Source organism: Bos indicus, chromosome 11 (assembly GCF_029378745.1).
Source record: "Bos indicus isolate NIAB-ARS_2022 breed Sahiwal x Tharparkar chromosome 11, NIAB-ARS_B.indTharparkar_mat_pri_1.0, whole genome shotgun sequence".
Taxonomy (NCBI): domain Eukaryota; kingdom Metazoa; phylum Chordata; class Mammalia; order Artiodactyla; family Bovidae; genus Bos; species Bos indicus.
The window spans coordinates 13,432,970-13,448,392 of record NC_091770.1 but is presented as its reverse complement, the minus strand read 5'-3'; positions in this window follow the sequence as shown (position 1 = coordinate 13,448,392).

Sequence of the window (15,423 nt, the reverse complement as noted above, 5' to 3'; positions counted from 1 at the left end):
TGAAAAATATGTACTAATTACAATGGAAAAAAATTTTACAGGGAGAAACATAGCAGATACTACCTTACTCGTTTGATCAAAGTAATGGGATTAATCAATATTATACCCCACTTGGTTAAGATACAATGAGAAGAATTCAGCATCACTTCAGTGATATTCTTGCCAACGATGCATAATCTGAATTGAATCATGAGGAAACATAAGACAAAACCACACTGTCAGACATTCTACAACATGATAACTGGCCATGGAAGTCAAGACAAAACCGGTCTGTTACAGATTGAAAGAGACTGAAGAGACAGTGACAATTCAGTGCAACAAATAAACTCGACTGTATTCTTTTGCTATAGAGCTATTTTCAGGAAGACTGATAAACTTAATTGATCTCATCAGTTGATGGCAATACTGTTAATTTTATGATTTTGATGATAGTATTGTGATTACTGGGGAGAATGCCCTTGTTTATTGGAAATACAAAATAAAGCATATGTCAGAAATTTATTCTCAAATTGGTCCTGGATGCAGTAAGATCTTTATACTTGACAACTTCTGTGTAAGTTTCAGACTGTTTAAAATAAAACAAGAAACCAAAATGTGTATAAAATAACTGGTCTGCATTCTTCAAAAATATCTATGTTACAAAAGCCAAAGAAAAGTTGATGAATTGTTCCCAACTAAAGGACACTAGCAGAACTTGAAACCTAAGTGTAATGAGTGATATTGGATTAGATCTTGGAGCAGAAAACAATAATAACATAAGGAACATTATTGGGACAACTGGAAATTTTGAATAAGACCTGAAGATTATATAATAGCATTGTATCAGTGTTAAATTTCCTGATTTTGATCATCATACTGAGGTTATGTAGGTGAAGGTCTCCTTTCTTAGGAAATACTGCAGTGTTTAGGAATAAAGAGGCATAGTGTCTGTCACATTCTCGATGCTTCAACAATATTTTTATAAGTACATAGGAAAAGAGAATAATAAAGCAAATGCAGCTAAGAAATGAGTATGCTGAAGCTCTTTGTACTGTTCTTGCAACTTTTCCATAAATTTGAAATTATTTTAAAATAAAGTTTTAGAAAATAATGTAAAAACTCTACACTTCTGAGGAATGGAGTTGGATAGGCAAGTATGAAGAAGGGAAACATCAGAAAAAAGCCACATTGTTTCTTGTTTTATCTTTATATCCTGGCATTGTTTGATTTGTTTTATGATATAAAAGACATTCATGTATTATTTATGTAAGTTTCTAAGCAGAGAAAAATGGTGAACAGCTATTAAAAATGAGATAGAGCTAAGGTCCACTGACATATAAGAATGCCATGGCCTATTGATAATTCTTTTTAAGGGCAGTTTGTAGAGTAGCAGGGATAATATGAATATTGCCACAAAAAACTTACAGTTTGCATATGCAACACTGTAACTCTCAGCCATACTACTTCTGAGGGAGGATTAAGGAGAGGAATTTGTATACACTTCAATCTGTTTATTTTACAATAATTTTGTGTTAACTTATTATTTTTAATTAACCATGTAATACATGTAATATTCTTATTATGGAAAAAGTCAAGTAAGATATTTATTGCTTTTAAGATACATATTACTGTGGCTAAGAGAAGGAATTGTTTCTTAAAGGATAATTGGTATTTTAAAATAAGGAAATGTGAACTCCGTTCAAAACAGGCAATATCTAAATATAATGGTTATGTAAGTATGCCTCTCTTAATACGGCAACCCTTTAAAATAGTGCAAATGCCCAGCGATGAGGGTTTCCGATTCCGTTGGAGGGGTAGTGAGTTGCACCTTGCCGGACTCTCCCACCCACGCTCGACACTCCCAGTAAAACTCTGTCCTTCCCTCAATTTCTACTTGGTAAGCCCTATCTGAGACTATCGGCCCTCACCTCCACTGTGAGGCCTTATCTGGCTTCTTCCAGGCAAAGGAAGGAACCGCGGTCTTCTCCCTAACCCAGCGCTCCCATTCCTCACGGGGGGCGGGGGGAGATCTAAGGCCTGACCGCCAGCACCACGCCCGGCCCATAATGACCCGAAAATAAATGCCAGTACAAATTGCTTTGGAAAGCGATTCGGCAATATATTAAGAGCAATGAAAATGTCCCTATCCTGTTGACCCAGTGCTATGCTATGCTAAGTCACTTCAGTCGTGTCCGACTCTGTGTGACCCCATAGACAGCAGCCCACCAGGCTCCCCAGTCCCTGGGATTCTCCAGGCAAGAACACTGGAGTGGGTTGCCATTTCCTTCTCCAATGCATGAAAGTGAAAAGTGAAAGTGAAGTCGCTCAGTCGTGTTCGACTCCCAGCGACCCCATGGACTGCAGCCTAACAGGCTCCTCGGTCCATGGGATTTTCCACGCAAGAATACTGGAGTGGGGTGCCATTGCCTTCTCCGGTTGAACCAGTAAGGATCCTGAAAAAAGAATCCTCCCGGAAACAGGAAGCCATATATTTGGTCGTTCTGGTTTGAGCATTTTTTTAATGCTACAAAACTAGGCACGCTGAAATAGCTAGCAATTGAATGATTATTTTACACAGTAACACAACATAATATTACTCGGCTATTGAAAAGCATATTATGTGGACTATAGCATCTGACAAATAATGTAGGAGACACCTGAAGTAGCAAAGGCTGAACACAAAATTACACATTCATTCACCATGACTAAAATGTAAATTAAACGTGCAGTGGAAAAAAAAAACTTTCTCCCCTTTTTGCAAGGAACGAGGGTGATGATTTTAGGTTTGAGCACTGGGATATTTTTTCCGTTCTTTCAATTTATTATCGTTGCTCTAACCCTTTGAACAGGGTGCAGAGGTTGGAAGTCGCATTGAGAAGACTCTCAGCATTGTTTATACGATTTCAAACCAGAGGTATTTTCAGCAGGAGGGACGTATTTTGCATCTCGACGGTTGAGTAGGGGCCAGGGGGCGGGAGATGAGGCTCCCGGGGTCTTTCGGAACAAAGCCAGAGGCGTCGAGGAAACCTGGACCGAGGAGTGGGAAAGGGACCCCTCGCCCGCTGCCCACCGATCCCGCCTGGGCGGAGCTGAATGCCGGCTGGCCGAGTGACAGGGACTTCTCCGGGGATCGGTCCCTTTAGACCGGTTTCCCCAGCCTGCACGGCCCCACCTGGACCAGCAGATCTGCCGACCCGATCTAAAGACTCAGGAGAAACCAGGGAAACCCGCACCACTGCCAGCCGAGAGCCGGCTGCGCTTTGTTCGGGCGGCCTCCGGGTTTCCGGCCCCGCCCCTTCCCCTTCTCCGCGACTCCGGCTCCTGCTCCCGGGCTCCGCGAACCCAGTTTTCTCCTCTTCTCTCCCTTCCCACCGGTTCAGTCCCCGTTCTGCTCTTTGCCTTTCTGCCACCTTCACTCTTGCCCCCCGCCCCCCATCACCACGACCCCCCGACCCGCCTCCACCACGACCACCACGACCTTCACCACCACCATCACCCCAAGGACTGGCCAACTTTGCCCCGAGAAGCGGACTGTTCAGGAGAGTTCCCCGCGGAAAAGCAGCGGGGCCCAGTCCAGAGAGGCTGGCTGCTTTCGTGGAGATCAAGACGGACGCCTGAGCATCTTGGCTCCCGCGCTCCGGACCGAGTCTGCCTCGCCCTTGGGAGAGGGCAGAAGAAAGGCCGAGGCTGGGGAAGGGAAAAGCAGGACCCTGGGGAAGGAGTGACCGTGGATGGGGACACTGGAGATGGCTACCGGGCGGGGTCACCTCCACCAAGTGACTCAGAGCCATCCGTGGTCTGCTTATCTACCAACGCCAGAATTCCCGAGTGGAGCACCCACTCCGCACCTTGCGATATTCCCACGTTTATTCTCCATCAGTATCGAGGAGCTCTTTCAGGAGAGCGAAGTAGTATATGAACATATTCTCATCCTCCTTAAAAAAAAAAAAAAAAAAACACAAAAAAAACCACTTCAAGTCAGAGGCTCACAGGACACACACCCCCACCACACTCACTTCTTTCGGGACAGCGCTGTCCCTCCAGTACTCCCTTAATACATTTCAGGCTTCACAGAAGTGTGGGCTGTACGTGGTGTCTATCTCTGCACACTTGGCATGACACTCCGCAATTGTCTCGCAGCAGAGGCGACGGAAATCTTCCTCGGGGAAGGAGAGAGACCAGCAAAAATTTCTAAGCACAGTTCCGCACAGTTTGTCGAACTGTTGGCTTAAGAGATTTTCTTCCCTTGCCAGAAAGGGGGGAAAAAAGAAAGGTTTTTGTTGTTGTTGTTGTTGTTGTTGTTTTAATTAAAGCAAAGGACGTCCCCCGTGGCTCAGTTGTAAAGAATCTGCCTGCCAATGCATAAGACACCGGTTGGATCCCTGATCCCGGAAGACCCCACATGCCGTAGAGCAACTAAGTCCGTGTGCAACAACAACTAGTGCTCTAGAGCCCTGGAGCCGCAACTACCGAGCCCACCTGTCACAAGTGAAGCTTGTGTTCCCTAAAGCCTGTGCTCCCCCAACAAGAGAAGTCACCGCGAGCAGAAGCCCGAGCACCACAGCTAGAGAGTAGCCCCCACTCCCTGCTACTAGAGAAAAGCCTGAGCAGCAAGGAAGACCCAGCACAGCCAAAAATAAATAAATATTTTTTTTGAAAAAATTAAGGGAAAGAAATGGGATTAAAATTTAAAAGAACTGATCTAAGATAAAAGTAGGCTAATCCTGTTCCGCAGACACGGCGCGCATAGAGAGCTCTGATACATTTGCTCTGTGGTCATTGACATTGTCTCTGGCGGGTGTCTGGGTTCACCTCCCCGCCTTCACCTCTCCGCCCGCCCATTCCCCGAGGGCCGGCAGCACACTCGGGGTTGGGGGTGGGGGTGGGGGTGGGGTGCTAGTCCAGCGGCCGCCCTAAGACGAGGCCAGTCCGCGGAAGGCTGTCCAGCCTCTCCGCGCTCAGACCTCAGCTTCCCGGTCTAGTCGGCCCGCGTGCGCAGTTCCCGCGCCCGGCCCGGAGCGCGCCTCTGCCGAGGACCTTGACCTCCCACGGACCTCGTCGCCTCACTTAGCTCTCTCTGACCTGCTTTTGAACCCGTTAATCCTGTCCTGAACTCTCGCCCAGCGGCGATCCCTCGCCCCGGCCCCGACGCGCTAATTCCCGCTGACCCAGCCGCCCAGCCGTCACTCTCTGTTCGCCCGGCTTTGAAGCGCGCCAAGGGCTGCGCGCCTTGGGTCGTCTGGGGCGGTAATGCGCGAGCCACCACCGCCCCGCATCGCTGGCACCCACGCTTACGCGTCCTCTGAACGCCACGGCCCGGTGTCGCGAGCATATTTTTTCCTTCTCTTGCTTTCCCTTGTCTCCTCTTAAATTAATTCGTTTTTAAAAGAAATCTATCAGACCCACAAGAATCAAAATCTCAGGTAACACCCCATACTGGCGACGCTGTGGGGAAGCCGGCACTTGCACAGGAAGCTGGCAAGCAGCGAGGACACGGAAAGCGTAAGGCGGACCAGGCTGCCAGGAGTCAGCGCCAAGGCATGGGAGAAAGCAGAAAAGGCAGGACCTAGAAGAGAGGACAGAGTGACTTCATTCCTATTTTAAGGGGAAGGAAGGAAGGGTTGATATTTGTCCGATACCGGGCTACAACTTGGGGCTTCGAACGGTAGGGTCTGGAAGACACCTGCTTGTCACTTTATAATCTTTTGTGCTGTTTTGAATTTTTTCCCCTAGATTCATGTTTCCCTTTTTGGAGAAAAAAATATAAAACTAATTGTTTAGAGAGTTAATGAAATTAGTGCACATCGTATGTGTTTACAAACACAAGCCCACAGGCACTACACCAAGGTGTGGTCCGCATGGTTGGGGGTTTTTGTTTGCTTGCTTGTTGGTTTTGTTTTGTCAGCCAACTGAACCTAACAGGGGGCAATGCGTTCCCTTTTTAGCCCTTCGTTTATTGTAGTTGGGCTGCTGAGGCTGCGCTAAGGAGTCTCTTTAAGGAGAGTTATTTTCAGAGACGGTTCTCTAGCCAGGAAAACAAATCTGTGCTTAGTCGCCCGCTGGCATACCCATCTCTGGGAACCACCAGGTGGGCTGGCCCTGCAAGATCAAACTCCAAGGTCCCCTGCCTTGAGTTCGGGGACTTGGCTCTGTTTGCGTCACAACAGTCCGCCAATACCTTGCACCATACCAGCATATAGTAGTAGCTCAGTAAATAGTTGTTGAATGAAAGATACTCCAAAGAGTGTGACAACAGCTCCTGGGAAACTGTTCTTAGTAAGTATAAATTCCTGCCATCTGGGAGTAGAGGAACAGGCTCCTCCCTAAGGGACAATCACCGGATCACGAGAGGATCTTAGCGAGTAGTCAGGACATTGCCAGCATTCCCCCCAGAGCTCCAAAAGTCCAACACCCACTGCCAGGCAGTTCCTTGCCCTTCCCTTCAGATGTCCTGGCCCTGAATCAGGTGATGGAGAATTCTAGCCTCCCAATCCAGGGACAGAATGCATCTCCTGCATCACAGGCAGATTCTTTACCACTGAGCCACCAGGGAAGCTCTTATATATAATTAATAAAACTGTATTGTATATTTGAAAGTTGCTAAGATCCGCTGGAGGAGGAAATGGCAATCCACTCCAGTATTCTTGCCAGGAAATCCCACAGACAGAGGAACCTGGCAGGCTACAATCCATAGTCCACAGGGTTGCAAACAGTTGGACACAACTAAGTACATTATTAATTATAATCACCAGCAAGTTCCTTTCTGAGGTGGTAAAAATATTCTAAAATCTACTGTGATGATGGCTACATTGTATAGCTGTGCCTAACCTATGTATTTTGGTATACCTGTGAATATACAAAAGCCATTGAATTGTAAATGTATTGATGATATATTGATTATAGAAACAGCAAAAACAAAATAACATATACAGGGTTCTGGGCGGTAAGTCCACTGTCCACATCAGTTGAGGCTCTGCTCTTCCAAAGCCTGCATCCTCCAAGTCTAGATTTCCTCCAGTCTCCACAGAGGCTAAGGCTTCCTGCGAGGGTGCTTTGCCTCGAAATCCAAAAGCGCCTCCGCAGCTGCTGTGCTGGGGACGGAAACCTTGAAACTCTGGCCCAGAGAGTACTTATCTATGTTTAGAGGGGAGCCCGGTTCTCAGTGTGAAGTAAGAGTGAAGAGAAGAGATTTTTGCTTTGGCAGAGCCCCAAGATCCAGCACCCAGGTTTGAATCCACTGTTTGATCCTGGTCTCCGTTTCCTTCTCTTCAAAATGGAGCATCCGAGTCACCACGCTACGAGTTGTGACTATTTCATGAAAGTATGAACCTAGCACACCTTCAGAAGGCTAGCCACATGCCCCTTGCTGCAAAACCAATAAAGGTGCTCGTCTTAGGGGATGACCCATATAAAATCAGGATGCAGTAGAGGGAGTGAAGGGATTTTTTAGGAAAGGAGTTTGGTTTTTGTGTTTTTTTTTTAAAGACTCTCTCAAGTCTCTGGTGTCTTTTCATTGATTTTAACTCCGAGAGCATGTCAGGATCCTAATTTCCAAAAACAGACAAGTAGAAGAGGGTGCTCCCCCTGCAGCAGGGTGGGGGGGGACTGAAGAGAAGAGGGAACATAAGGGCTCTGGAGAGGGAGAGCAGGTGGGCTGGAGGATGAAGAGGGGATGGAGGGAGACTGTTGTGGTCCAGAGGCTGGCCTGGTGGGGAGGAGAGCAGTGCAAGGAGTGATGACCCAGAGAGGGAAGAATGCTGGAGAACCTGAAGGAGAAAAGAAGCAAATGAAGAAGGAAAAGGCTGCAAAACCTTCAGGTGGGGGGCGGAGAGCAAGGAAGAGTCACAGAGAACTACCTGGGGAAGAGATGCAGGACGTCAAGGAACCATTCTTGGTAGAATCTGTCCGGAAGAAAGCAGATGGGAAGAGAAGCCCCTCAAATCCCAAGTCCAATTTCCTATCCTAGAACCTCGAGACACCCATCCAGTCCTACCAAGCCCCCTCCCTCACCCCTGGGTGGCCTTACCCGAAAGAATCCTGGGTCTAAACTGGTGGGGGAGTTTTCAGATCAAGTTGGACACTTCAGGCTGGGTCCAGTTGTGTCCTGTCCAGGCCTGTTCACTCTCTCTGATCCCCTCCACAAAACTGCCCAGCACTGCTAACTCCCCTCCCCCAACTTCACCAGAGGTCTTGGCAGAAAAAACAATTCTATTCCCTGACCTGCTACTAGGGCTTACCCATTGGCTCAGATGGTAAAGAATCCGCCTGCAACGCGGGAGACCTGGGTTCGATCACGGGGTCAGGAAGATCCCCTGGAGGAGGGCATGGCAACCCACTCCAGTATTCTTGCCTGGAGAATCCCTATGGACAGAAGAGCCTTTGCGACTATGGGGGTCAGACGCAACTGAGCGACTAAGCATGGCACAGATCTGCAACATAAAGACCAATCCAGACCTTTCCTCCTGCCTTTCTCTCAGCTGGGTAACACCTGCTTCCCCCACTCTTGGCCCAGTTCAGTGGTTTACAAGAAGGCTTCACCTCGAAGACTTTCAAATATAGGGAGCCCTCAAGGAACCAGATTTTAAGCCATGTGATCTGTGGCCAAGCACAAGTTTGCCTAAGTTTTCCAGGTAATTTAATACAGGGCAGATGTTTAGAACTCCTCTGCCTTCTCCCCTAAGCTTCCTTGACCCTGGGCCAAGGCCTTCTTCAAGGGAGGAGCTGCCTGCTGGCACCAAACTGCCCTTTGTGGTAGGTATCTGATGAGGGTCACTCCAGGGGGCCATTCTGGCCAAACCCACAGCTCCCCTTAAGCAGCTCTCCCAGATAGAACCCTGGACTCATAGGCTCGGGAAGGGCATCAGTGAGATATACCAGGACAGGGGTGGGTGGAAGGTCTTGATGGCCCTGGAGCTCAGCAGCCTGGCTGGGATCCCTGCCCGAGCAGAGGAGAGGACAGAGCAGAGTAGGAGACTGCTGTCTTGTTGGGGGTGGCGCGCGGAGTGTCCAGGCTGTGCCTAGGAAGTGCTTTCAGGAGTCCAGGCCATACCCCAGGACCCCAAACTGGATGAGGCAGGGGTGGGGAAAAGGATTCAGCAGCCACCCAAGTGGCCTGGACCTGGCAACAACGTGGTCAGGGAGAAAAGTGCCAGTTGGCTGGACAGGCGCCCCCAGAGGTGGTGCAGCAGTGGGTGTCTCCCTCACCCGCCTGGGCTTCAGCCCCGGCCCAGCCCACTGGGGTCCCTCTTCTCCATACCGGGTGGCCTCCACCCCTCGAAGGGCCCTCTAGCACCCTGAGGGGCCTGCTCCCTGCACAGTACTCAGAGTGCATCTAGCGCAGACAAGCCTCAGTCATCTTGCATTGCCTGGAATAAGTCAATGACACTGCAGTGACTGAGCCTGCAGGTGGCTACTGATCTACAAGGGCCCTAAGCACTGGAATATGAAGAGCCTCACTTTGCCCCCAGTGCCTGTCCCAGCATCTTTTTTTAAATATAAATTTATTTATTTTAATTGGAGGCTAATTACTTTACAATATTGTATTGGTTTTGCCATACATCAACATGAATCTGCCACAGGTGTACACGTGTTCCCCATCCTGAATCCCCCTCCCACCTCCTCCCCATACCATCCCTCTGGGTCATCCCAGTGCACCAGCCCCGAGCATCCTGTATCATGCATTGAACCTGGACTGGCGATTCGTTTCACATATGATATTATACATGTTTCAATGCCATCCTCCCAAATCATCCCACCCTTGCCCTCTCCCACAGAGTCCAAAAGACTGTTCTATACATCTGTGTCTCTTTTGCTGTCTCACATACAGGGTTATCATTAACATCTTTCTAAATTCCATATATATGCATTAGTATACTGTATTGGTGTTTTTCTTTCAGGCTTACTTCACTCTGTATAATAGGCTCCAGTTTCATCCACCTCATTAGAACTGATTCAAATGTATTCTTTTTAATGGCTGAGTAATACTCCATTGTATATATGTACCACAGCTTTCTTTTCCATTCATTTGCTGATGGACATCTAGGTTGCTTCCATGCCCTGACTATTATAAACAGTGCTGTGATGAACATTGGGGTACACATGTCTCTTTCAATTCTGGTTTCCTCAGTGTGTATGCCCAGCAGTGGGATTCTGTCCCAGCATCTTATCATTAGAACTGCCCTCCTTGGGTTTGAGCACTGCTGATCTCAGAAAAGATAAACTTGATTGTGTTACAAAAATAATAATCTCATTATTAAAAAAAACAAACAAGAATATCCCATCTCTCCCGTTTTAAAATGTCAATCCCTTCCTACCTGAGGGTGGACAGTGAGTCCTTCCTTCATGTGCAGGGGTAGAGGTCTGGCTCCCAGGTATGTAGGGTGGGGTACAGGTGGGTTCAGGGAAGGAAGCGACAAATGGGTTTTTTCTACAAGCTGGGTCTTGTGCTCCCCAGCTGAATGTGCAAGCAAAATGCTCCTCCCTGTTCACCTCAGATCCCCAGTGCCCTTCAGCTATAGGGGAACCCCTGTTCCAGCAGTGATGGCTGAGTAGATTCGATCATCTGGGTGACTGGATTCCCTAGGGGCAGAGCAAGTGCTGCCCAGGATCTCCCACAGACCTTTGGGTAGGGTCCCAAAACCAGGAGGTAGGTGGACAGGAGATCCAGACAGGGCAGAGGAAGCCAGACCCCTTGAGCCTATAGGCACTGGGGAATGTGCTGGAGGGATGCACAGGCTGAGAGAGGGAAGTGGCTTGGTAGAGATGGGAAAGAAAGCCAGCTGGGGAAGTCACGTGAATTGGCTGCAAGCTCAACCGAGGCTCCCCAGCAGTCCTGGGGGAGTGGCCTGACCCCAGCCTCAGCAAGGGCAAGGCCATAGGGAGTGGGATGAGCTGGGACCAGAGGTTCAGGCCTGGAGACCTGGGCTGTACAGCTGCCAGAGCACGCAAGGGATATGAAAGATGGAGGAACAACCAGACTCAGGACCAAACCTGTGAGGTTCCAGGCTCTGAGCACCAGAAGAGGATGTTGAATGCTCCTGCCAGAGACCAGAGCTGCAGGCCAACTGGCATTGGAGGACCAGGGACATGGGCAGATAGGTATAGGTGCTCCTGGGGGAACCCAGGCGCTGACTCCCACCCACCTACATACACACCTTGTCTCCCCTAGAACCCTACTTCTGATCTAGAAAGGCTTGATGCTGAGCGTGGGTGCATGCATGTGTACATAGTCACTCAGTGGTGTCTGACTTTTGAGACCCCTTGGACTGTAGTCCACCTGGCTCCTCTAGCCATGGGGTTTTTCAGGCAAGAATACTGAAGTGAGTTGCCATTTTCCTTCTCCAGGGATCTTCCTGACCAGGGATCAAATCTGCATCTCCTGTGTCTCCTGCATTGCAGGTAGATTCTTTAGCTGCTGGTGGGAAAGGGCCGCTATTTACCCACAGGTAACTGGGCCCCAGCTCTCTCAGCACAGAGGCTCCGGAAGTCAGTCTCACCCACTGAGACACCAAAAGGCAAGGAGAAGATGGATGGGGAGGGACTGAAATGTTCCTGGAGAAAGAGTAGAACGGGCTCACTCCCTGACACAGAGTGAGGAGTGGGAAGGAACTGGAGACTTGTGATACTGAGCCAGGCAAGGGGGTTCTTTTCCCAACACAGGGGGTTCCTTGAACAAACTCTCTGAAAACCTAGTCCTAAAGAGTATCTGAGGGGAGCTAGGGTTGGTGGCCCCTTCCTGAGGATCCTCTCCACACTCCTTCATCTGTGAGTGGAGAACCTGAACAACCACCTTCTCCAGGAACTCCCAGTGGCAAAGTGTCTCCTGTCTCCAGCCCAGGATTCAGCAGTTTGTGCCCAGACCTGCACATCCCCTAACACCCGAGGTCACTAATTCCCCAGACCTGCTGAGGCCGAGGGGAGACTGACAGCGTGAACTGAGCTGGGCCTTGAGCTGTGGGGGCCTTTTAGATCTCAGGAAGGGCTGGATCAGTACCTGGGGTTTGTCTGCGTTCAGCCATGGTGGGACCAGAGCTCTTGAAAAAGCAGTTTAGGTCATCGCCCTGCCCTCTATCTTCTTTTTTTTTTTTTGCCCTCTATCTTCTGAGCTCATCCCACATCTCCCAAGCTAAGGTTCTCTGATCACTTTACGAAAAGGGTGGAGGTTGGGGCAGAGAGGCGGAGGAAATTCTCAGGGTTCCTAGTGTCTTGGCCAGGACGAAATGTTCAGAGGGTGGCTGGAAACTAGCGGTGAGGGTGAAGGCAGCAGGCGCAGGACAATGCCCCCCCTGGTCCCCTTTGTCAGGTGAGGAATCCGGGATCCTTGAAAATTCCCACAAGGCGGACTCAGAACTTCTGGAGCTCTGCATCCCATTTAGCCTGCAGGAGAGTCCCAGCAGAGCCAGTGTTTCAACCTGCCTGCAGGCATGTGCCTGTGCACACACATACACATATACACACACACCCAGCAAGGCCGATCTTCCTGTATAGGATCCTACTTCGTGGTCCCCATCTCCCATGCGGAGCACTGGCGCTCCCAGCCTTCTTCCGCTGGGATTCGAGGCAGGCAGTCCGGCAGGGCACGGGTAGGAGCCCGGTGGCCCCGCAGGACTCGCTTTCTGGGCGGGCAGCTGGAGGCGCTAGGTAGCCCCCGGTTCAAGAGCCTGGGTTTAAGGGCCGCCCAGGCTCCCGGCTCGGCTTGGCCAAGGTCTCTGTTGGTCTGGAGAGGGGGCTGGTGAGGAGATCCAGTCCACCCCCACCCCACACCCACCCCACCCCCACCCCGCCCGGACACACACACACACACACACAACACAAACTGTGCCTCAGCGCGCAAAACTCTACGTTCCTCTCTGGATCCCCGCGCACACAATCACGGAGGCCGGGACCCCACTTCCAAGGCCTGCAGGGTAGAGAGGGCCGGGACTCCTCCGGGACGCCAGACCTCAGACTGCCAAGAGAGGAGAAGAAAGAAGAAAGAGCGGGAGGGGAAGACTGGAACTCCCAAGAGTCGACTGGAGCTGGCCTGTAGCCCCCTCCCATGCTCCTTGCCGGGCTCTCCCCGCAGACAGGAAAGGGGAGGCGGCCCGATTTCCATGGACACGGTCCACGGGACCCTTCGGGAAGCCACCGGCATCTGCGGGAGAAGGACCCGGCTCCCCCGGGAGTGAGCGCACTCCCGAAAACCCATCTACGGACTTTGGAAGAGGACACCGGAACGGAGACCCGAATTACTGGCACAGAAAGCCACCATTCATGAAATGCAATTTAGAGGAGTGAAGACAGACAAAACCCGCAGGGTTCAGCAGGTGGCTGTCCCATTTTTCTTACAACAGAAACCCGGGCCTCTTCCCATGAGGCCCGAGGGAACAGAAGGGATTTGGGGGCCGGGAAGATTCCCACCGAATGTTTGCTTTCTGCTTAGAATTTTTCTACACCGGACACATCTTACTTGAATAATAAAAATAAACGAGAGAATCACGGAGGAGAAAGACTGACGTGCAGAGTGAAGATGACGGACCGGATCAAGCGACCAGCGTGATCCGGGGCTGGGGAGGGAGGCGCCCTGGCCCATCGTGGGGACGGGACGGGAGGGGAGCTTGGCATCTCCCATAGACACCAGGCTCCAGGGGACCAAATGCACGTGCAGGGCTCCCGGTACCACGCGGCGTGCGTCCTTCCAGCGGGTTTGGGTCCCGCTGGGTTACACTCCCCAGAGCGCTTCTGTAACTCTAATCCTCCTTTCTCCCACTCTGAGAGTCAAGGCACCACAAATTCTCGGCCTGGCAGCGGGTGCGTGCTGCTCTCGCTCTGCCCACCCTGCCCTACACCCTGGGCTCCAGCCGCAGCTCCCCTCCCGCACCCAAATTACCTTGTAGCAGAATTTCCTTCCTTCCTTCCGTCCCTCCTTTCCGTTAGTAAGGACCAGCAGGCCTTTTCCCCTGCCCGCCCCCTTTACAAACTTCCTTTTTTCCTGTCCCAAACCCTGCCGGGAAGCGCCATTAGTCACCCAATTAAATAATTGGTGCGCCCCGCCCACTTCGCTTTCCGTTGGGGACTTTGGAGATTGGACACAGACACACACTCAACCGCTCACATGCACACTTGACATCCACTAAGGCACTAACTCACACGCTCACTCATTTACCCGCTCCTCCCGCTCCGGGAGTCCTGCAGGCTGCGCGAGCAACGCACTCGGCCGCCCCACAGCCACTGGCACCAGGCACATCCACGGGCGCTGCCCCCAGACGCTCTTGATCGGACCCCCGGAGACACCGACGCACCCTCGCTCACAATTGCACGCGGCGCACAAAGGGGAAGCCGGCTGCTGTTCTAGCGTTTTAGGGGAGGGGGGTCAGGGCCCTCCCCCGCGCACACACACTTTTGCACACATATCTTCGCTGCGGTCTCTCAATCTTTCTTTCAAGCCCCTTTCTGAGTCAAAGGAAGGGAAATCCGGCCTGGCCTCTCCTGGCGCTGTCAAAAGAGAAGATGGACTCAGGAGAAACCTGGGAATCTCACAAAGCGATTGGGACTCGGAAGGTCCAAGGACCCCACTGCTCCGCCTGAAGCCCAGCCCGGCTTCCAGCCGCGCTCACCTCCTCTTTTCCCCTCTCCCCGGCCTGGCGAGACAGGCCAGGACTCGGGACTGAGGAGGGGAGACCTCCGCGGGGCCGAGAGTGGGGTAATGGAGGGCTAGGGAGATTTTTCACCTTCTGTCCCAGTCTAGGGGTGCGATCCCGCTTCTGAAGGCCTCTGAGCCGCAGAGGCCCCGGGCCTTTGCAGCCTACCTCACTCAACCCTCACTCTCAGCCTCACTCGACTCTCCCGGCTCCCGAACCCGGCTATGGGTCTGCAATCAGTCTTTTCTCCCCGGAGAGTGCAGACCGTCCCCTTGTCCCCTGGCTTCGCTGTCTCGGGTTCTTTTACCACACTCTTGGTCTTGCTCCGCCAGGAGCGCCGGGAGGGGCTATGTTCCTGAGTGTGGGTGGAGGTATGAATCTGGGGGGTGGGGGCCACTGAATCCCAGGTCTCAGCCCCCAGCCCCAGCCCCCTACCCCGCCAAGTACTCGAGCAAGGCCAACCTCCTGTTTTCTGCTGGTCTCGCCGGGGTCGCCTTCCTGGAACACTTTGGTTATTGATTCCGCTGAAAGAGCCGGAGTGCGAAGACTGCGCTTCCCAGGGGACGAAGGGAGTGGGGAGGAGAGCAGGCTGGCGGTTACGGGAGGGAGTTGATAAACTTTAGGAGGGATGCAGGGCGTTCCTCGGTACCCTAGGGCCTCCTCGGCCTCCCTCTGCCAGGCTCGGCGTGCGGCTAGACTAGGGGTGGAAGAGGAGGCCCGACGACCCCCCACCCTCAGCGCAGCTCCCTAGCGCCGCTGGGAGTCGGAGAACCCCGACTCGGGCCCAATCAGCAGGGAGGGGTGGGGCGGCCGGGCGGGGGCGGGG